The sequence below is a fragment of the Pelodiscus sinensis genome, chromosome 7 (genome assembly GCF_049634645.1).
Source record: "Pelodiscus sinensis isolate JC-2024 chromosome 7, ASM4963464v1, whole genome shotgun sequence".
Classification (NCBI taxonomy): domain Eukaryota; kingdom Metazoa; phylum Chordata; order Testudines; family Trionychidae; genus Pelodiscus; species Pelodiscus sinensis.
The window spans coordinates 68,821,772-68,846,032 of NC_134717.1; positions in this window are offsets into that span (position 1 = coordinate 68,821,772).

The window sequence follows — 24,261 nt, forward strand, 5'->3', positions numbered from 1 at the left end:
TCTATTTTCTCATATAGTTTTCAGTTGGAAATTCTGCATGTGAAAGTAACTTTGATCTTGGCCAGTTCAATATTCTTTTGAAAAGCATCACCCAGCAGATACTCATCACTGATGCCAATCTCTTAAATGATCATGTTTAATTTTAGCTCTGTTTCTTTTAAATGTATTCATGACAGCTAATTATTCCTCCTTCTTTAAGGCTACTTTCTTACATTTAATTAGCAATTCTTTTTCTCAATAATCTCCAGTTTTGTTCATCAGCCTACTTTGCCTTTTTGTGTTATTTCATTCCAGATTTACAAAAGGACATTGGTCACATTTTAGGTGTAGTTGTTTTCCCTTCTCTGGGAGTGCTTTTTTTTGCTCTCCCCAAAACAATTATTTGCATTCCCCTTAAGAAGAAGAATATTTAAAATGGTTTGACTCATTTTACCTCTTCTTATCTTTGTCCATCTCACATTAAAGTAAAGATAATGATCAACAAATTTCCAGTATCTATTTCTTGGCATGTGTGCTCATTGTTGAATGAGTTTCCCCAACTTCTGGGTACACTGTGCACTTTAATGACTTCCTAGTGAATTGGGTAGCTATTTTGTCTCCTACAAGTCATTTATAATTGCTTCTCAGTTTTTATTTTTAGCAGCCTGTTACATGTGTGGTTATTCTATAGCACCCCTGCTAGGCCAGGCGTGACACTCACTGAAAACCGAATGTGATCTTGGAATACATAAACAGGGGAAACTTAAGTAGGAACAGAGAGGTAATTTTACCTCTGTATTTGGTACTGATGAAACTGCTACTGGAATACTATATGCACTTCTGGCACTCACAGTTCAAGAAGAATGTTGATAAAACTAGATGGCTACGTCTACACTGGCCCCTCTTCCGGAAGGGGCATGTAAATTTCACTAGTCGTCGTAGTACTTTGAAGTAAGAATAAGAGCCTCCGGAAAAGGGCACTTTTTCCGGAGGATCGGGGCCAGTCTAGACGCTCTTTTCCGGCTTTTTTAAAAGCCGGAAAAAAGCGGCGGACATTTTTATTTAAATGCCGCGGGGGATATTTAAATCCCCCGTGGATTTCCCTACGACGACTAGTGAAATTTACATGCCCCTTCCGGAAGAGGGGCCAGTGTAGACGTAGCCGATATGTTTCAGAGGTGAGCTATGAGAATGATTAAATGATTATAAAACACGCTTTACAGTGATAGTAGCAAGGAGCTCAATCTATTTAGATTAACAAAGAGAAGGTTATGGGATGACTTGGCTACTGTCTAAATATCTACATGGGGAATAAATATTTAATGATGGTCTCTTCAATCTAGCAGAGGTGGAAGTTGTAGCTAGATGAATTCAGACTTGATATTAAACTTTTACCAGCATAAATTGTTAAGGGTGAAAGTAATTAAAGTAATTAACCGAACAGTTAACCAAAGGTTAGGGTGGATTTTTTTACCAACAATTTTTAAATCAAGATTAGATGTTTTGCTAAAACATATGCTCTAGGAACTATAGTACTTCAGTAGTTCCATTATTAAAAGAGATTGGAGTGGCGGGCGGACCCGATCCTAAGTTTTGCAGCTTTGTTATTGACCATGAAACAGGTAAGCTGATGTTGGCTGACATTTGTTGGAGTGCTTTTTGGGGGCATCTCTATTAGAAGAACAGTATTATCACCACAGTCAAGATCTGAGAGCAAGAGATCACAAATATTAATGCCTATGAACCTGATGGAATGCTGAATTATGAAATCTGTTGCCCGACAAAAGAGTGGAAGGGTCAAGAGATAGTCCTACCTGACTCCAAATACTGATTTAATAAGTGCTGACATCCAATTACCCATATGTACATGGGCAATGGTTCTATTGTATAGCTCACTAATCATGTCCCAGCAGAGTTGTTGGGACACCTACACCCTTTAAGGCTTTCTACGGTACAACTTAGTCAACTGAATGACATATACGCTTAAGATCGACATATGCTATACACAGAGACTTCCTGAACTTGTGGTGTATCTCTGACAACAAGCTAATGTTGGCCTGTTCCTTGTATAGCCTGACTGTTGGGGGCAAAGCTTCCAATGTAGCATGGACTCCAAATGTACCAGCAAAACATGAGCAAACACCTTCCCTGAAATGGACAACAAGATGATTGGTTTGTAGCTCCTAGATTTGCTTCATGTTCCCTTCCCCGTATAAAGTGAGATTACAGTACCACCCTTCCAGGTGGTAGAGAAGATTCCCATTCTCCATACTAGGTGAAAGATGGCCTGGTTGAAGTGGTCCCTAGTTTTTCCTATTTGTGTTATGTATATTTCCTCCAAATCTCATATGGAGGTTCTTCACCAGACTGGCCTGGCAGCATCTGCCATGGGTTACCGTATATTCCGGCGTACAAGACGACCTCTGAAGTTAAAAAACATCCCCCAAAAATCGGGGGTCGTCTTGTACGCTGGATGCCCCGCCGCCGGAGCCCCTCCGCGGCTTTGAAAGCCTCGGGGGAAGCCGGCGGCGGGGCAGCCCATGCGCCCCTGGGATGCCCCCCCGCCGGCTTCCCCCGAGGCTTTCAAAGCCGCGGAGGGGCTCCGGCGGGGGGGGCAGCCCATGCGCGCCTGGGATACCCCCCCGCCGGCTTCCCCCGAGGCTTTGAAAGCCGCGGAGGGGCTCCGGCGGGCGGGCAGCCCATGCGCCCCTGGGATGCCCCGCCGCCGGCTTCCCCCGAGGCTTTCAAAGCCGCGGAGGGGCTCCGGCGGGGGGGAAGCCCATGCGCGCCTGGGATACCCCCCCGCCGGCTTCCCCCGAGGCTTTGAAAGCCGCGGAGGGGCTCCGGCGGGGGGGGGGGGAAGCCCAGGCGCTCCTGGCGCTCCTGGCGGCTTTGCTCCCGGTGCCTCTGGTCTGCTGGGGACCAGCTCCAGCAGACCAGGGACACCGGGAGCAAAGGAGGCGGAGGGGCGCTGGGTATAAGATGAAACCCTATCTTTTAATTAAAAAGATAGGGGGTCATCTTATACGCCCAGTCGCCCTATACGCCAGAAAATACGGTATTTATGACACACATGGAATCAACATCATCTCAGCATGACAAAGACATTCAGGATCTATTTCAACTCTTCATATTGCTGTATAGTTGTGGACGCCATATCATTCAGACTGGGTAAAGCTGCAGGCTTTTCACACACAATTCCAGCATTGTATATGGACCAACATCAGTCATAATGCAAATATTTAGGGTTCCTACAACCTACTGAAGCCATTGTCCACAGGAAGCATCTTACACTTTTTGGTTATGCTGCAAGCTGTTCTGGTGAATCCCATTCTCCAGATGGCTTGTAACATCCAGAACAAAATTCTACCAAGAGAAGAGTAGAAGCAACTAAGAGGCAGATCCTCTATTACATGAGTGCACAAAGTCTGGACTGACAATCCTTTATGATACTACAGAGACAAACCAAATGGCGAAGAACATAAATGGTTATTCACCTAAGTGTTGATGAAGAAGATGGAATTTTCTGAGTTCAGACTAAGTGATAACAATGATCCTTTCTGAGCTTAGAATCTATTAATCCTTTGCCTCAGCTCATAAATTGTGGCACCAGTTCAAAGCAGGACAGTCTGAATCTCTTTTTGCTCCACTTCAAACCATGAAACTTCTGCTAGATTCTGTAGGCACCCAAACTCGTACAACATGTACATTTTCAGCTAATAAAAGAGAGATTTTATTTTTTCCCCAGTGGTGTGGTCCAGTCCTCCTTCTCCAACCATCCTTTCATTATGTATCCACAGTAGAACAGCTTCAATGAGAGGAATTTAAAGAACCCTGAAGCATATTCAGAAAGAGAAGGGACTTAGCATGCACCCCTCTTGTCAGCAGTACCCTGCCCACCATACTGGCTTCATGGATTGCATTCTTAAGATCCTGTTTTATTCCATTCATTCTACAGGGAATGTAAGCGCATAATTCAGCCTTATAGATCATAGTGCCATCCCTATGTCTTTCTAGGTGCCAAAAAGATACACACTGTAACATTGAGCCTCACAGCGCCCAAGTCCCTCTGGGTATGTCTACACTAGAAAGTTAGTTCGAACTAACGGACGTTAGTTCGAACTAACTTTCCTATGCGCTACACTAGCGCTCCGTTAGTTCGAACTTAATTCGAACTAACGGAGCGCTTAGTTCGAACTAGGTAAACCTCATTTTACGAGGACTAACGCCTAGTTCGAACTAGCTAGTTCGAACTAAGGGCTGTGTAGCCCTTTAGTTCGAACTAGTGGGAGGCTAAGGCTTCCCAGGTTTCCCTGGTGGCCACTCTGGCCAACACCAGGGAAACTCTATTGCCCCCCTCCCGGCCCCGGAGCCCTTAAAGGGCCACGGGCTGGCTACTCACTTTGTGCCAGTTGCAAGGCTGCCAGCACCCGTGCCTGCACAGCCTGCACCTGCCACAGGATGAGCCAGCCATCCGAGGGCTCCCAGCCCTCCACTGCTCCCCACGACCAGCCTGGCGGCTCCCGGGAGCCTGCCCGGGGGCGCAAAAGGCGGGCGCCCGCCTGGTCAAGTGCGGAGATCGTGGACCTCATCGAGGTTTGGGGGGAAGCCTCAAATGTCCACGATCTCCGCACTAGCCACCGGAACGCGGCCGTCTATGGACGCATGGCTGCCAGCCTGGCCGCCAGGGGCCACCAGCGCAGCCGGGAGCAGGTGCGCTGCAAGATTAAAGACTTGCGGCAGTCCTACTCCCGGGCCTGCCTGCCAGGGGCTGACCCGGAGGCCTGCCCCCACTTCCATGCCCTGGACCGCATCCTGGGGCCTCATGCCGTCCCTGCCCCCCGGGACGTGATTGACCCCGGGGCAGAGGGACCGCTCCTGGACACCGAGGAGGAGGAAGAGGGCTCTGAGAGCCAGGAGCCTGCCGCCAGCCTTCCCAGGACCCGGGACCCCCGAGGCACCCCACAGAGCCGCTCGCCTGCATCATCAGAGGCCGGGGAGGCGTCCACCTGTGAGTACCCTCGTGTTCCCCTTATGTGTACGGGGGGCTGGGGCGAGAGGGAGCCCCGGGACCGTGCGCCTGGGCCTTGCCCACTACGGAGCAGCAGCTGGGGATCCTGCAGGGGCCCTGGCCTTGCAGAGGGGAGCTGGGTTTCACACACCTGGGCCCCTGGGGTAATTGACCGCTGGTCTTCTTGCACCACAGCTGCAGCACCGGGGACTGCAGGGCGCACCACACCGCCTGCAGCAGCCGCCCGCGCCCGGGCAAGCAGGACAGCCAGGAACCAGGAGGACTACCAGAGGCGGCATCTCCGGTTCCTGGACCGACAGCTCCGTCTCCAGGACCACTGGGTCCAGGAGGACCTCAGGCTGCGCCAGAGGAGTCTGGAGGCCCTGGAGGAGCAGGGCCGTGCCCTGCGAGGCCACCTCCAGAGCCTGCTAGACCGCTTTCCATTTCCTCCTCCCCCTGCTCCCCCTCTTGCTCCCCCTCTTGCTCCCCCTGCTCCCCCTCTTGCTCCCCCTCTTGCTCCCCCTGCTCCCCCTCTTGCTCCCCCTGCTCCCCCTGCTCCTCCTGCTCCTCCTGCTTCCGCTCCTGCTTCCGCTCCTGCTTCCTCCACACCCCCTGTCCTCTCTGCCCCCCCCTCCACAACCATTCCCCACCGACGCCCCCGGACCCGCAGTGTGGCGAGACGGGAGAGGCACCCAGACTCCCACCCCTGAGCTTTCCTTTCCCTTCCTCCCTTCCCTCCCCTCCCCTTCCAGCTCCCTCGTCCCAGGTTTCCCCCTCCCTTCTCCCACCTTCATTCCTCCCTCCCCCACCCCAGTTCTCTGAAATAAACAGACATTTTTGTTGGAAAAACAGGTGTCTTTATTGTACAGTAGATAGGGAGGGGAAAGGGGAAGGGGGGGGGTAGGGTGGAAGAAGGCCCCGGTGGGGCATGCAGGGAGAGGTCAGTCCTCCTCCTCCTCCACCTGGAAGCTGTCCCGCAGGGCTTCCCGGATCCGGATGGCCCCCCGCTGGGCTTCCCGGACGGCGGCGGTGCGGGGCTGACCGTAGTGTCCAGCCATGCGGTCAGCCTCAGCCATCCAGGCTGGCAAGAAAGCCTCCCCCTTCCGCTCACACAAATTGTGGAGCACACAACATGCCGCCACCACGGGAGGGATGTTGTGCTCGGCCAGGTCCAGACGGGTGAGGAGGCATCGAAAGCGGGCTTTCAGTCGCCCGAAGGCCCCCTCCACCACGATGCGGGCCCTGCTCAGCCTGTTATTGAAGGCCTGGCGGGAGGGATTGAGGTGTCCCGTGTAGGGCTTCATGAGCCAGGGCTGCAGTGGGTAGGCGGCATCCCCCACCAGGCAGACGGGCATGTCCACGTCCCCGACCCTGATGTGGCGGTCGGGGAAGAAGGTCCCGTCCTGCAGCCGCTGGCACACGGAGGAGTTCCGGTACACCCGGGCGTCGTGTGCTTTGCCGGACCAGCCCACATTTATGTCCGTCAACTGTCCCCGGTGGTCACACACGGCCTGCAGGATGACGGAGAAGTACCCCTTGCGGTTCACGTACCGGGACGCCTGGTGTTCCGGGGCACGGATGGGGATGTGCGTCCCGTCGATGGCCCCCCCGCAGTTGGGGAAGCCGAGGGCGCCGAATCCCCGGATGACGGCATCCGGGTCGGCGAGGCGGACCACCCTGCGGAGCAGCACCCGGTTGATGGCCTTGACCACCTGCGGAGAGAGACACAGCAAAGCGTCAATCAGTGGGGCGCCCGGGTGGCTGGGAGCGTGCGTGCCCTGGCAGTGCCCCGCGCCCCACTCCCGGAAGCAACCCCCCTGGCGGCGTGTAGTACGGCCGGGACAGCCCGACCCCTCCGGTGCGGGGCGCCTTCGCCTCCTCCCGCCCCCCCCCTTTGTCCCTGGGGCGGCCCATCCCCTCCTCGCAGCCCCTCTCCCCCCCGGCTCGGTGGCCGACGAGCGCCGTACCTGCATGAGCACTGCTCCGACAGTGGATCTCCCCACGCCGAACTGGTTCCCGACGGATCGGTAGCTGTCCGGCGTGGAGAGCTTCCAGAGGGCGATGGCCACCCGCTTCTGGAGGGGGATGGCGGGCCTCATGCGAGTGTCCCTTCTTTGCAGGGCAGGGGCAAGCCACTCGCAGAGCTCCAGGAAGGTGTCCCTCCTCATCCTAAAGTTCTGGGTCCACTGTCGGTCGTCCCAGCGCTCCAGGACGATGCGGTCCCACCAGTCGCTGCTGGTGTCCAGACGCCAGATGCGGCGGGGCACGCCGGTGCCGGGGCGCCGCCGCGGCTCCTCCACGGCCCCCAGGGCGGCCAGGCGGAGAGGCAGGGGGCTGACGTTCCCCAGGTGGTGCCAGGCAGCCTCGAGCCATTGCTGGCAGGCTTGCAGCAGCAAGTCCAGAACGTGCACCAGAAGGTGCAGGGCGAGCCGTGGCTCCATGTTGCCACCTGCGGCGGTCCCCCCCGAAGGGAAGCACCGACACAGACGGGCACAGAGACCGACGCTTTGCTGTCCCTCGGCGAGGTTGGCAAGCAAGCAGGAAAAGCTGAGAACCGGCTGTCCAGGGGGGGTCCCTTTAAGCACGAGCCTCAGATAGCCTCAGACAGCAGCCACACAAAGCAACTGCTGACCTGATGCCCTGCCAGAACCGGTTTCAGCTGCCCTTAAATGCCCCCCTGCGTCCAATCAGTGTGGACGCGCTAGTTCGAACTAGCAAAACGCTAGTTCGAACTAGTTTTTAGTTCTAGATGCGCTAGTTCGAACTAGCTTAGTTCGAATTAACTAATTCGAACTAAGTTAGTTCGAACTAGCGCTGTAGTGTAGACGTACCCTCTGTGTGTCCCACTTCTAAAGCTTAGATTTAGGTAAGGCTCAGAATCCTATTGCTTACATATTTTGTCCACTCTCTAAATTCAACTTTTTGCATTTGAGAATTATTATTTGCCCTTTTGTTTGTTATTGATATTGTCCTGCTGATATTCCTGTTACCTGACACTTGTGTTAAGCACATGCTAAGTCATTTGAAAGTGCTGTATCTTAACTATAATGTTTCATGCTCTTTTATTAGGCATATAAACCCATGGTATTTACTTTATTATTCCTTTCCCCACGTGCAATATTAAATAGAAAACTCTACAGTTCCTTTTTGGAGTTTCTTGGGGAATACTTAATGAAGTTTCACTTACTACTTTTTCAGTTTTAGCATGCCTTGAGGGCCACACTGAAGGCTTTCAGATGTGGAAAAAATGTCAAAATCTACAGGCCTTGTCTGTTACAGAACCTTCGAAGGGACTGCTATCAACACACATATGTTATTGATATGTAATAATCAAACAACTTGCATCACCCCTTATATATTTTTATGACCAAAATAGTTGTATGCATTTTCACCTGGATATAAGCTTCAGAGCTAAAGCACTCATATGCCATAGAAGCATAGCTTCCACTAACTTTCAATACAGTTTAGGCTCCTAAGTCACTTAGGGTATATCTACACTGCATGGCTCTTTTGGAATAACAGAGGTATCTCAAAATAGCTACCCTGCGTCTACAGAAGATGCCCGTTATTTTTCAAAATAATGGGTGTGCTATTTTGGCATCCAAGTAATCCTTGTTCCATGGGGGTTAAGGGATGTCTGTGTAGATGTGCCAAATTTCAAAATAGCCTATTTCAAAATAGATTTGAAAGAAGAAACACAATTTACATAGAGAAAATTGAATATCTTATTTAGATTTTAGGGTGCTGTGTTGACACACCCTTAAGCTATGGCTACACTAGCCACCCTAGTTCGAACTAGGGTGGCTAATGTAATCATTCAAACTTGCAAATGTTACTCCTACTGCAACGAGGAGTAACGGTAGTTCAAATTAAGAGTGTTAATTCGAACTACCTAGCCCGTGCCGCGTGTAGCTGCGGGCAGGTAGTTCGAGCTACCGGGCATTTAAAAATGGCAGTGCCTGGGAACATGTAAATGAAGCCTGGGATATTTAAATCCCAGGCTTCATTTGCAAGTTCGAATGACTACATTAGCCACCCTAGTTCGAACTAGCGTGGCTAGTGTAGCCATACCTTTAGATACCTGTTGAGTATTCTTATTGTAAAAATCTGTGAAATCTACTTTGTAGTACAAATGTGTTTCAACTTAAAATACTGAAGGAAAGATATTGTGAAATGTTATTAATTGGATTTTTCATATTCCACTATGATAATGGGTTTGTGGCTAAAGTAATATAAGTATTTTTGAGAATTTGGCCATGTTATTTAGATGCCTAAATGGGAGTTTGAGTCTTTTGAAAATCAGGCTCTTAATTTGTTGCAGTTTACATATGTTAACAAACTGATTTTCATTAACATACGTCAGAAATGTGTTCTGTAGTCTACAAATCTTTCTATAATTAAAATATTATATTTATAATTGCTCCTTTGGAAGGAGAGAGGAAGAAATGGGGTGGAGAGAGGAGAAAATACACATGCAAAAGGAAGAGCAGATATATAATCTGTCTTTTTTCAGTGCTGGTTAGACTCATGAAGTCTGACATAGACTTCAGCTGAGCCACATCAATTTCAAAGATTCCCTTTCTTGCAGATCTCAGAAGATGTGGCAGTGGAACAGCAGCTTTTGGAAAGGCAGAAAAGCTAGGCAAAGCTTGTTAAATTCCATATCCCTCTCCCATCCCCACACTTATTAGCCATTGATTGGGGCCTCACACAAAGTCCGATTCTTCCGGGGACTGTGAGTGGCAGAAAGATATATAACATATCTAAAAACAACAAGAGGGAACTATATGCCAGAAATATTGACCTCTCAGGATAGTGATGGAAAACAGACAACAATGGTCAAATCAAAATGAGACATTTTAAGGACATTCTCTAAAATAATTTGCAGTTATAATAGCGATGGTGCATTGGGAAATTATAGCTGTCAAATAAACTAATTGGTGATGATCACCGTATGACGGAGTGTAACTGTTAGACAATACTTGTCAGTGTGATCACAAACAACATCTGCAACAGTCACTTCCAGAGTTGGGAAAAGTACTGCAAAAATTGTTCCGTAAAATTAAGGTCAGAGTCTATCACAATGTACACAAATGGAATATCTGAAATAGGTTAAGACTTTTGGAATAAGGTCCATTTTCTTGTGGCAGTCCCAAACTGCTCTAGGGTCTCTTGCACATACGAAATGCACTATGTTCAAATTTTGCTCCTGAGAAGGTGACAGCACTTGCAGGGGACCTTCATTTCACATCAAGGAGGAAAATAGCTTCCATCAATACAGGTATAAAATTTTGTAATTAGACCCAAAAGTCCTTCACTGAAATTCAGTGTAATGGATTCAGTCAAATCTATTCAACCCCAAAATTCCCACTGTGTTTCCTATAATCCTGATAAATTGCTTTGAAGTTCAGTATCCAGAGACAATACAGAACTTCTAACAGCTGTTGGAAAAATACTGCAGCCTCTTTGACATTTTTATTATAGTTGCTGCAGCCAAGGGTTACTGAAAATTGATGAGTTAGCTGGATTAGATGCTAATATGTGACTTGATATATTATTCATGAGAATGAGTCACAGACCTAATTAGAAACATGACATGAAAAGCTTTCGCGCCCACACTCTGGATTTTCCCTGACATGAAAGATTTGACATGTGAATAAATTTTCACTTACTGTGAGATAAAAGATAAATGACCTTTTACATTTAAATGTAGAGTATCATGTTAGAAATTCATGTCCTGACTTTTTCAAAGTTTGGAGAAGCCGCATAAGAACTAAATTTGATACGACCCTAAAAGATGGGGGGAAAGAACTTTACTTTTCTGAAGGACTTCTATCTCCTTCATAGTTCCTATCTAATGGAAGTAGTTGAAGACTGACAGGGGAGGTCAAAAAGGGCAGTTGCCCAGGTGCCCAGCAATTCAAAGGAATCTGGAGCTCCAAGCCACTGCTGCTGTACTGCAGCAGTCTCCAGAGCCCTGGGCCCTTTAAATTGCCACCGAAGTGCCATGACACATGCTCCAGGTGGCTCTGAGAGCTGGGGGAGGGTGCACTGCTGTCCAGACAACACTGAAGTCTGAATGCCCCCCGCCTCTCCCTTCTGCCAGGAGTGAAAAGCTGGACCCTCCCCCCCCTCCTCACACACACACACCTTGCCCCGTAGAGTCTGTCAGCTGCCTTGATAGACCGACATGCACATTCATCACCTTTTCAGATTTCAATATGTATGTCAAGTTTCAAGAAGAAGGCATCTGAGATTAATCAATATGACTCACAGATTCCAAGACCACAAAGGACCAAGTGATCATTTATTCTGATCTTTTGTATAACACAAGCCATAGAACATCCCAAAATAATTCCTAGAGTAGAGTTTCTAGAAAAATAAAAACATCCAATCTTGATTTAAAAATGGTCAGTGATGGAGGATCCAACACACAGCACGAGGTAAGTTGTTCCAATGGTTACTTTCACTGACAAATTTACACTTGCTTTCCCATCTGAATTTATCTAGCCTTCAACTTTTGGGATTGTGTTATTCCTTTCTCTGCTAGATTGAAGATCCCATTATAAATATTTGTTTCTCATGTAGTTACTTATAGAAAGTAATCAAATCACCCCATAACCATTTCCAGCCATTGGTTTACATTGCAGCTTTCTCTACTTTATTAAAATTTGGTCTTTACATTGTCACTTACAGACTGTAAGCAAATCATCCCGTAACCTTCTTTGTTAAACTTAATACTAAAAACTCAGTAGCACCTGAATTTGTTGCCAACAGATGTAATAGACACAATAAAATTGTGATCATATTGTAAGGCAATAATTTGCGAACATTATGCATTGTGCCCAGCTGTTTTAAGTAGAATAACATTAAGTTTATGCATCATTTAGTGATACCCACACAAAGTGGTAAGTAGCCCCATTTTTGCATATGAATGAAGAGACTTGTCCTTGAACTATATGAAACCTGAGATAATCACTTTCAACCATAAGTAGCTGCATGACTATCTGTAAGATGTTTCAATTTTCTAAACTTAATTGATGATTAAACTAGTTTTAGTGCATCGTTCGTTAACAGTTTGGCCAGAAGTACTGTTTTAGGAAAATTAGCAACATTAGGTTCAGACAACAGCAGAAAGGAGCTTCCATTCACTTAATGATAATGACTAAATAATAGTAGTGGTCAATATATTAAACTGTGAAAGCATTAGCAATGCCTTCTATGAAGGGACTGCTTGGTACAGTAGGTTAATGCACTAGTCCAGAATTTCTTCAGGCATAGGTCTAAAAATATATCCTATTATAGATCCCAAATGACATATGGTGATATAAGCCTTAAGTGTATATTAGCCCACATTACAACTCCATCACTTAACCCAGGAATAGAAGCCAGGTTTTCTGGTTTCCTGTCTTTAATTGACGTCTAGTAAATATTTGTGTAACTTGCTGGCCAAGTGTGTCATGTCTGGCATGTTACCCACCAGAAGTTGATCCAGAGCAACTCTTTTGGCTCAAATGATAGAGATCTGTGGTCAGAGAAGGGGTTCTGCATTCAAACCCCGGCCAGTGACATATATGAGATGCCTTTAAATGGCATTTGATGGAGCTTATGATGTCCAGTTTTCTTTTTTAAAAAAGAAAAGGGTGTAGTTATTTAGGTCTTAAAAAGGATGTGTATGATTAAAACTGATTTGTCACACATGGCGTGTAACAAAACAGGTGCTCCCACATTGTGAATGCGTGTGATACAGTTTTAGCTTCGTATGTGGGCTGTTAGCAGATGTGAAGGTTGAGAGGCTTTTCTCAAGAAGCAGCATGAGATCCTCTACCCTCTAGTCTTTTCACTAGGTTTGGGAGAAAAGAAAATTTGAAGTTTAAATCTCAGTATTATCATAGTCAAATAAGGTATCTGTAAAAGCAAACTGTAAACTAGCAAATCAAGTTGATAAAACAGTGCTTACTTAGGACTAAATGACATAATCCCTTCAAGGACTAGGCACAATTGCAGTTCATTTGCACCTTTTTGTTGATGCTCCAACCAATACAAAGTATTGGTACTTACTACCTAAGGGTATGTCTACACTACCCTCCTAATTCGAAATAGGAGGGTAATGTAGGCATACCAAAATTGCAAATGAAGCCCGGGATTTGAATTTCCCGGACTTCATTTGCATAAGCGGGGAGCCGCCATTTTTAAATCCCCGCTAGTTTGAACTAGGAAGCCTAGTTCAAACTACCGTTAATCCTCGTGAAATGAGGATTAACGGTAGTTTGAACTAGGCTTCCTAGTTCGAACTACCTAGTTCGAGCCCCGTGTAGCCGCGCTACACGGGGTTCGAACTAGCAGGGATTTAAAAATGGCGGCTCCCCGCTTATGCAAATGAAGCCCAGGAAATTCAAATCCCGGGCTTCATTTGCAATTTCGGTATGCCTACATTACCCTCCTATTTCGAATTAGAAGGGTAGTGTAGACATACCCCCTGAGTGGTCTTGATCTATTGAAGTTAATGGGAAATTTTGCCCCAAAAGTAAGCCTTGCTTTTGCAAGTTATCCTACGTGGGTGAACACCTGTACCCACATGGCATTCCAATGAATCAAGGTACCGAAAGAGAAAGCATGCTGGCAGGTTTAGCACATTAGGCCTTGTGAACACTTACTGGAAGATCAGAATTGAAGGGATCAGTCCTCAGGGGGGTCAATATAGCAATCTAGTAAAGGACTACTACATCAACTGCTGATCAGGGTTTCATTGATTCCAGTGCTCCACCAGACTGAGAAGTGTAAGATGAGTTGACAAGTTACATCGACCCTCTGCAGTGGAGATACTGCAAGAGCTTGATCTAAGGTTCATCGATTCCAGCTATGCTATTTATGTCGCTGGAGTTGCATAATTTGACATTGCCCCCTAGTGTAGACCCGGTCTTAGTCTGTATATGGGGTTTACTGTAGCTACCCTGTTACTTCTCTTTGATAGTGCATTTTGTCATCATCTAAACTGTGCCTGTGTGATTTTATCTATTTGATGAGCTATGGAACATGTTGTTATAAATTATCTTAAAAATGTCCTTATCTATGCAGAAAAAAATGATTAATTTAATGTTGTTGGCTTTTTTAAAATCCCATGGTTTCATTATAAAAATCATCACAAACAAAAATGAGCAAATCACAATGTCAGGGAAAACTTTTCTACTGTATATTTTAGTCCAAGTGGTTAGGGAAAAATAAAATCAATAAGGCAAAAAAAGGAGGCCTCTCTCACTTGCAAAGAATGAAATGTAGTGTAAAGCAAATAGGACAGAACAAAGTGTCTTTGGGCAGATTTGCAAGGAGATGGCCTCCCACACAATGAAAACGATTATGATAAACAACATATGTTCTTAGTTTACACAAAAAAAAAATCCATGGTGTACTAATTGGCTGTCAGGCTGAAAGAAATATTTTAAAGAGCAACTTTACAGAGTAAACAGGAATTAGTGTCTGAAAATAAGCTTACAATGGGAAAAAATAAAGAAATAGCTCCTTATAGATTGTATCTATCTGATCATAGTGAAATCTGTCACTAAGAGTTCAAAAAGAGGGGTAATAGCAAATCGGAGATCAGTATATGATATAAAATAGAAACAGGAACAATTGAATTTTCTCAGATGACAAATGAATTTTCTCACCTCTCCATTCCTGCCTGCAGGCTCCTGGCCTGGCCAGCACCTTCCCATGTCTACTGTCCCCAGGATGTGGGGATATCAAGGCTCCCTTGGACCATCCACACCCCTGCAGGAAAGTGCCCACTGTCTAGGCAACAGATAGACTTGCTCAAATATCACCATCAGCTGAACTGAGACCTTTGGTGTTTTGGTGTCAGTGTAGAGATTAGGGCTAGGATTTATGTTCAGTGTCTCCAGGGGGGGAGGCAGGAAGGGAGGACATGGGAATGAAGGGTTGGGGAGGAAAGACACACAAAGGGAATGCAGGGGCCCCTTGGGAAGAGGAATGGGGGAGAGTCTCACAGCTGGCCATGGCTGAAATTCTCCCTCAATGTGCTTTTCAAATGGCACTGATCTCCAGCTGCTCATAAGCCCTGCCCAGACATTACACCTTTGACCCCACCCTGGCAGAAAAGTCTCCCTTACTCTTACATAGGTTGTGGAACACACAGCAGGCTGCCCACCATATAGGGGGTGTTGTGCTCGCTCATGTCCAGACAGGTGAGGAGACTCCTGAACCTCCCCTTCAGGCAGCTGAAGGCATGCTCCACAACCATGCGGCACTTGCTTACCTGGCATTGAAATTCACCTTGGTGGAGTCCAGGATGCCTGGATAGGGCTTCATGAGCCAAGGGAGCAAGGGGTAGGCTGCATCACCCAGGATGCAGATGGACATATCCACTTCCCCGACCTTGATGGTGTGGTTAGGGAAAAAAGTGCCAGTATGCATCTTCTGGAGTGGGCAGGAGTTCCAGAAGATGTAGGTTATCATGCACCTTCCCTGACCAGCCAACATTAATCTCCGTGAATTGTCCCTTGTTGTCTACCAGGGCCAGCACCACCTAGAGAACTACCCCTTTCTGTTGATATAGTCCGAGGCACGGTGGTCGGGGCCAGAATGGGGATATGAGTGCCATGTATGCCCTCTCTCAGCATTGGGGAAATCCATAGTGGCAAAGTCATCCACAATGGTATTGACATGCCCCAGAGGGACAACCCTCTGCAGGAAGAGGTTATTGATGGCCTTGACTACCTGCATGGTCCCAGCCATGGATTTCACCACATTGAACTGGTTCTTCAAGGAGCGGTAGCTGTTCAGCATGGTGAGCTTCCAGGGTGCAATGGCTACACTCTTCTGCAGGGGGATGGCAGGTTGCAGTCAGGTGTCCTATCACCTGAGGGCAGGGGTGAACCACTTGCAGCACTCCAGAGAGGGGGACTTCTGCATGCAGAAGTTCTAGAGCCACTGTTGGTCATCCCATCACTGCAGGACGATGCGGTCCCATCAGTTGGAACTGGTCTCCCTCTGCCGGAAGCGGCCTTAGACAGTATGCAGAGATTGAGGACCATTTGCTCCAGCAGGAGTGCCTCTAGTTCGGGCTAGTTGTCCTCGTGTTGGAGCAGCATATGGGGAGTCAGGATGAACTGCACCATGAGGGATGTGAGTGCGGTGGCATCTGCAAGGGCAACCAGAGCACACGGCATTAGTTTGGTGTCACACGAGGAGGTAGGCAGTGGAGGAGTGGTGTGTGAGACGCGACTGTAGAGAGGAGCCCCTGTAAGCACATATCTCAGCAAGCAGCCACAGAGAGTGCTTTTCGGGGGCTTTAAAATGGATGCAGGCTCCATTCAGTGTGGATGTGCTATTTCAAAATTATTATTTCGGGAGTTATTTCAAAATTATTTATTTTGAAATAATTTCCTTGTGTAGACAGACCCATGGAGTCAAAAGTGTTAGTTGGGTATAGAGAATAGCTGGAAAAGAAGAGACCAAAATACATGCTTGCATTTTTGTTGCAGCAATATGCCAGCTGCTGTCAGTTTGGGGGCTATTTTCAGAAAGTGATGTTGAAAAATTAAATGATTTGTTTATAAAAGCTACCGTGGAAAACATTAAAGACTTGATTCTTTTCCCATAAATGTCAATGACACTTCTCAACCTCATTTTAGGAGGCTTAACTCCTAAGTGTTTTTTGGCTCCCCCTCCCCCAAATAAACCCCTATTCAGTTCAGATTGTTCTGCTTTTGTTTCCTGCAAACTGGAAAACCATTATATCTCTCAGAAGTGGAAGAATCTGTTTTGTTATAGCTGTTAATAAAAGGCATTATGTTTTAGAGCTCCCATCCACTGGCAATGCCATTATTTTCACTCTGTGATTGCATAGAAGAATAAGTAAGTGCTAACTAGGTAATAGCTTCTATTCATATAAACACAGATTACAACTTCACTTTTTGGCCTTCTAACACTTGCTTTGGGCTGTTATAAAAGACTGTTTTTACTGTTACATTAGTCATGCCTTTCAGTCATATATTTATTTTTTCCTGTACTGAAGCCTGACTAAAGAAGTGCACATAAACAGCGTAGTAGACTATAGAAAGAAGACCCAGATAGGGTCAGAGACAGAGCTCACTTAATTTCAATAATAAAAGCCTTGGAGTTGCTAAGACTTAACAACTGTGCTAGGAGATGGTTGATGTCTTAGGAAATAAATCTTTTCACAGTCCAGAAGAAGAGTTCGATGATCAAAAGATATATCTAGATAGATAGACGGATAGATAGATAGATACTTATGGGGACCGTGGCATAAACACACACACAATTAATACAAAACATATTGAATCTTAACCTTTGAGCTTTGGTGTGGAAGTTCTCCTACATGTTCTTAAAGTATTTTGACTGGCATACAGCTCCTAATCAAGTTCCCAAACCAGCCGATGCATGCACAGAGGCTTAACTTTAGGTATGTCCCATTGACATCAGTTGGGCCACTCACAAGGGTAATGTTAAGCATGTTTGTAAATATCATCAGTCTAAGGATCCAAGTTTATATTAGTAATAACTTCATATTGGCAAGCTACAGACAAAGCACCTCTTAGTGAAACTATATACATTCCATTACGTATACAGCCCCAAAAGCTTCCCTGAATTCTGTTCTTAAAAAAGGGAACTGGGAAGAGTCATATAATCCCATGTGTTTGCAAGAACCTTCCTAGGATATAGATTAGTATCTGAAGAAGTACATAAAGCAGAGAAATTGCCCCATTCAGGTCAGTGAGGACTGCACATCTCCTCGTTTGTTCTAGTTTGTATAGATCAGCAACCGATTATCTATTTTTATTATAGTATTCACTTCAGTGATTCCCCAGTTAAGCTTTCTGAAATGGCCCATAATCTGGTCAGAGGTAGTGTGAGTATCAGTTTCATTTGGTATGGACCTACTCTGTGCAAGAGAAAGACAGGAACCTCCAGGAAACCATTGTGACTCCCAGGTCCTGATAACTGCTCTTTGCTGGCCTTTGGCCCTAAGAATGCTTTTAATACCTATCAGACTGCTGCAAAATAAGCTATCAGTATAGGCCCTACCACAGGGAGTATTGGCTGGGCAGATGTAGATTCCTTTTCATTTCCCAGACATGCTCTATACTAACTTTACCCTAGGCAGAGGATGTGTTAGGGTGGCAAGTGGAGGATTAGGGAAGGGTGAGGGTCTTGCCCATCTCTAGAAGCAGAGAATTCCTCTCCACCAGCTCTATACTCTCATGGAAACTTGCAGCCACTTCTTCACTGCTCGGATGAGATAAATGGGTATGAAGAGCCAAATATCAAACAATCTGAGCTTTAATGTGTATAAAAAACTATCCCTACATAGAAATCCAAACCATACTTGACTTAGTCACATGAGTATTTACACTGACAAATGTAAATTGAGCACTTACTGAAGCAAAATACTTAATTTTATTATATGAAAATTATTAACAAGCGCACAATTTTTAGTTGGGCTCCCGCTTACCTAAAATTCTCTTGTGTGTCTCCATCATTGAACATCATACCATCTGGTAGTCAATATTTCAGGAGTGCACATATTGCATATTGTATATTTGTTATTCTAGATTTTGATTGTTCCTAGGGGAGGAAGATCCAAGTTGCTTTTCCTTCTTTTTTGAAACAAAAGCATAACAGTTGAGGGTAGTTTAAAGTAGAAATACTGCTCTGTATTTTTCAGCAGATTATTCTTGAACGTGAAGTAATGTATATTATGAAAAACACAATGTACATCTATTTTTAACAAGTGTGAACCCTGTAATTTTGCTCTTAGATTCCTAAAGTATGTAGGTGAAGAAACAAATCAGAGAGAAAAAGACAAGTAGTTTCTAGGGACTGTAACTACAGTTTATTGTTTTAGATCCATCAATCATTTAAATCCAAAGTTGGGGGCAGTATTTAATGTTACGACAATCCAATGTGATTGCTGCCAGCAGAAAAGGAAACTTTTGATAATGGAGGACACCCTTTCACAGCTGTATAAAGTAAAACAATTAAGGTGCTGGATAAAATGAAGAGCAGAGTTTCCTATAGCCTGTGTGTTGGCAGGAAGTACTAATGTTATGCTCATCCTCAATGGAGTAATCCTATTTACTACAATTTCACCTGCTTTGTAGCTGTGAGCCAGCAAAGCATTGAATAATCCTATTTAAGTTACATTTTCCTTCTCTTTCTTTTCTCATTTGTCTCCACAAATCTTGCCAGGTTCTAAGACTTTGTCTACATTGGACGGTTTTTGCACAAGAAGCCTTTTGTGGAAGAGTTCTTGCGCAAAAACGTATTGCACAAAAGTGCGTCGAGACCTCAAAGCGCATGGCTTTTGCAATGTGCTTTTGTGCAAGAGAACGTCCACACTATTGGACGCTCTCCAGCACATAAAGCCCCCTGGAACCAGTTCTAGCAGGACTAGAGGTCACCAGTCGCTCCTGAGTGCTGTTGCTGGAGCCTCCAGAGACGCTTGCTTAAAGGGAGTCCCCTGGACAGCCACTTCTCTGTTTCTGCTGCCTGCTTGTTAGCCTCTTTGGGAAAGCAAAGCTTCAGCAGTGCCTCCTGTGTTTTCCTTGTGCTTTTTTGGGGATGAGACAGCTTTTGCCTCCTCTGCCCTGTGCTATGGAGCTGCCCCATGACATGCAATGGACCCCCAGGGCCATGCTGAACTCCTGCAGCGCCTGCTTAAAGCAGCGGTCCTGTTCCAGCTGGAGCTGCACCCTGAGATCCTGATGATCAGCCTCTGTCTGGCTGAGGGTGCTCCACTCTGGCTGCCCTGCCCACCATACCCAGAAGATTTTGGAGGCTGGAGACCAGCTCGGACTGGTGGGACTGGCTGGTCCTGGAGCAGTGGGACAACCAGCAATGGGTGCAGAACTTCCACATATGGAAGGCTACCTTCCAGGAGCTTTGTGCCTGGCTCGTCCCTGTCCTCCAGTGACACAACACCCAGCTGTGGCCCACTCCAGAAGCGGGTAGCCATCGTTCTCTGGAAGATGGCCACCCCAGACAGCTACCGCTCAGTGGCTAACCAGTTTGGGGTGGGGACGTCCACCATTGGGGACGTCCTGATGCAGGTAAGGAGATCACAGGCTACAGCCCCTGCACGGGGGGAAAGGGGGTGTTGCATAAGGGGGAACCTCAGGACGGGGCACTGGAGACTGTACACGATGGACTGGGGGTGGGGGGAAAAGCCTGGTCCCGGGGGCTGGTACCTTCTTGCCCTCGTACTGGCCTGGAGACGGGGGAGGGAGGGGAGGATTAGGCACGGGGTCAAGGGTGGGGCTCCTGCGGGGGGAGGGGAGCAGGAGGGGAGGTGTCCAGGTCTCACTGGGAGCACACAACCCCGCTCTCATTCTGTTTTGTGTGTTTCTTTCTCTCCTTCTGCAGGTCGTCCGGGCCATCGACTCCCCGCTGCTGCACAGAGTCATCTGGATCCATGACCTGGATGCCACCGTGGGTGTCTTTACTGTCCTGGGGTTCCCCAGCTGCGTGGGAGCAATCGGCGGCACTCAGATCCCCATCCGGGCCCCGGAACATCGAGCGGCCCAGTTTGTGAACCGCAAAGGCTACTACTCTGTAATCCTCCAGGCCCTGGTGGACCACTTCACAAACATCTACGTGGGATGCACATACGGGAGGCTGTGAGGGAGAGGTTCTCTCAGATACACAGTAACTCGCCCCAGGACTTCCACAACAGGGGCTTTACTCTTCCTTCTCTCTCCCTTCCCCCTCTCACACCCTCCCCTTGCCCCTACCTTGATTTTCCATTAAACACACCTGCTTGGTTTTACTACAAAATGACTCTTTCTTTATTAAACATAAATGAGGGTGGGCGGAGGGAGGGGGGTGCGGTCTGAACAGAGAGGGGGATAAGGACTGGGAGGAGTGGTGGGGCAGCTTGCTGAGCCACCGCCGGTGTGGGGACATCATCAGGGTTAGGCGTGAATGAGGACCCCATGGCGTGGGCAGGAGGGGCAGCTAAAGCAGGCCCAGGGTCGGCAGCGGGGGGGGGGCATGAGGAGGGGCCCTAGTCATGACTGAGGGAGGAGTCATGGCCATGGGGAAGGGAGGGAGCAGAGGCATGGCAGAGTGGGCAGATGGGTGGGCCATGGGTATAGGAGGAGGGGAGGAGGGTGAAAAGCGGGAGCAGTGGCAGCAGGTGGTTTTTTCCCCATGTGGGACAGGATGCCACACACGGTGTCTCAGAGCACCATGAGATCCCTCCAGGATTTCTGCCTCCACTCCAGGTTGGTGTTCAGCCGGCGCAATAGGGTGGCATGGATGTCGCGCATCACCCTTATGTGCTGGCGCATCAGCTCCTCCCCAAACCTGGCTCATCCGCGGCTTCCTGTTTGCTCTGCCATTTTTGCTGACAAAGAGCCGCATGGCCAAGGTACCTGCAGGGCAAGCTTCCTGCCACAATGGCTGTGCAGGGTGCCTGCAGCTTTAAGAGGGGCCAGCAGACAGGAACAAGAGAGTTGTGATTGCCTGCTACGGAGTGTCCAAGAGGCCACCTGTTTTTTTTCCTGGAGGCCAGTTCTTGTGCAAAAACCCCTCCAGAGCATCCCCACTTGCCTTTTTACGCAAGAGCTATAGCGCAAAAAGGAGTTATTCCTTATGGGGAGAGGAATAATTCCACCACGAAAAGCCCTCTGTTATACCATATTCTGTTAAGTTACTTGCGCAAAAATGCACTTGAGGTATGGACACTACAGCCGTTTTTGCCCAAAAACCTTGTAGTGTAGACATAGCCTAAGAAACTGATAGGTACGTGAAATCATTGGGACCAGTGACATTTACTTACAGAAATTTAAATTCTTGGTAAAGTGCTCTGTTGGGCTGAGGCTTTTAAAGTAGGGAAAAATTGGGTAAAATTTTCAGCTCACTATTAGATTAGCTTCTAGAAGTCATCAACAGTCCGCCTTTCCTTTGTTAATTTTAGTTATGTGATAATGCTTGAGTTAATTTATTTAAATGAAAATATAATTCACCTACAAAGTACACATAACAGCAACTAGGCTAAATGCTTGACTTACAGAATTAATCAGAACATCTTTGACTTAAATGATTTCCTCCTTTTCTGTTGGACTGGTAAGAATAATGTTAATGTATGTTGAGTCTTACTACAGGTTTTTCTAGTTTTCTTTTCTGATAGCCATTGAGCGATGATCAATATACTTCTTAATAATAATTGAGTTAATCATTAGGAAGTGTCTTTCAGCTGTGAAAACAATCAGTGTCTTGATTGGCCCAATTTAGTCAACTTTTATCTCCTCTAACAATAAAGTAAAATCAGCCCTATGTAGAACTTAGCACAGCAACCAAAGAAACATTTCAGCCTCAGACAACTTTGGAAATCAAGTTTATTTCATAAAAATCCAAGTTTGCACATTATAAGGTTTTTCAGAGCGCACATGGACTTTTTTTAGTTAGAGTAGTTTTAATGTCATGCAGTTGTCACAATAACAATAACATTTTCTAACCCAGGTGGAATGACCGCCCAGCACATGAATAGACTGATTTAATTTTTAGCTATTTTGTTTGGGTCACACTGTCAAATTAATTGTTAACAGCCCCATTAAATTGCTTACTGAGATATACATCTATGATTTTTTTGTTATCTTGTTACTGTATAATTTTAACCCCCCCTTGCTGACATGAATTTAGTCCACATAGCTACTTTTCTATTTAAACATACAATTCGCTCTGCTATCAGATGGAGGTAAGGTTCCCCACAGGACTGAAATTAATCTACAAATGTTTACTGAAAGTATTAGAACAGCAATATACTATCTGTCGCAGACTGCACAGTGTATGCATCTGTAATGCATTGTGACTGAAATAAGTATGATATGCATTTGTGGACCATCTACTGCTGTTTATGCATAAGGATTTACTGCCAATGGTGATGTTAGGCATGATGTTGATGCACAGTACATGCTTGTAACTGCATTTGTGATCATTTTTCTTTTATGGTGAAATTCCTTTCAGTACACGGTGGCATTTAATTATGCCCCATTTCCCATGGAATGGAGCTTGGAAAAAGCTGATTGTACAGTAATGCAGCCAAGAGCCAACTGTCTGTAAAATTGGCAGTGGGTAACAATTTTAAAACAATAGCCAACAATAAAAAAATCATTTTTCTGTCTATTGATGTTTGAAGAAAACAACTAATCCTGATGACATTGGATTTTTGGTTGGAATGCTCAGTTTTGGATCCATTACAATTCATATGTCCAGTGCCATCTACCAGCCTGGTTAAATGTTTTTTAGTACTTGCCACTATGCTATAGATGAATGACTGCTGGAGTTTGGGCCTAGTTTGGAGGTTTGATCAGTTCTTATCTGGACTATCCAGACCTTATGAATCTGCAAAATTGGATTGGAAATCTCGTACTGTTTAATGATATTTTCAGGAATTACCAACTCTACCCCCCTCCCCCAAAGAAAGCCGAAAACATACATGATGACCATTCAAAGTGTGGCTATGGTGCAAATTTAGTATAAATAGTGAGATCAGATAGAAATAGATTTGTTTATGCTATTCTGGACAATGGGGAAAGGTTAGAATAGATGCCAGTAACTGAATGGCAATAACTGAATTCTTTTATTTAAATTGGTTAGTCCTTGGCTACCATAGATTATAGCTAAGAGTTTATTAGGGTTTCCAGTCTAAATCAATATGTGTAACTGTCAGTCCAAGTACAAATCCATATTTTAACATAGTTGTTTCTGGCTGGAAGCTTGAATCTGTGTAAGTTCTTAAACCACAATAGCATTTTCCCCCAAAATGTGTTAAAATACCATCTTGATTATTTGAAATGGCAGCAGTTCAAATAAGTATATGTTACAGTATATTTTTAGCAAACAGTGGGTTTTTTTATATCTTAAGAAAAACCTGTAAGAGAATTTGCCAGCTTGTTACATTCTGAATGTATTTTTTGTTTGCTTTCAAGACTATTCCTGTCATATTTAATATTTCATCATTAGTTATTATATAACTTTACTGTACCATGTAATAATTGGATAGCATTGCAAATAACTAATGTCATTGCATGCTCAGATGATTAAATATCATTTTCATGTATTCTTCATCCTTTGTATATGAAGTAAATAGTTATTAAGATTCGGCAGTTAATCATAGTCATGTAGTCCAGTGCCCTGCACTCATGGCAGGACTAAGTAGTATTTAAATTAATGGAAATTAGATATTTGTCTTTCATGTTAAGAGAAGTTACCCAAAGAAAATGGAAACT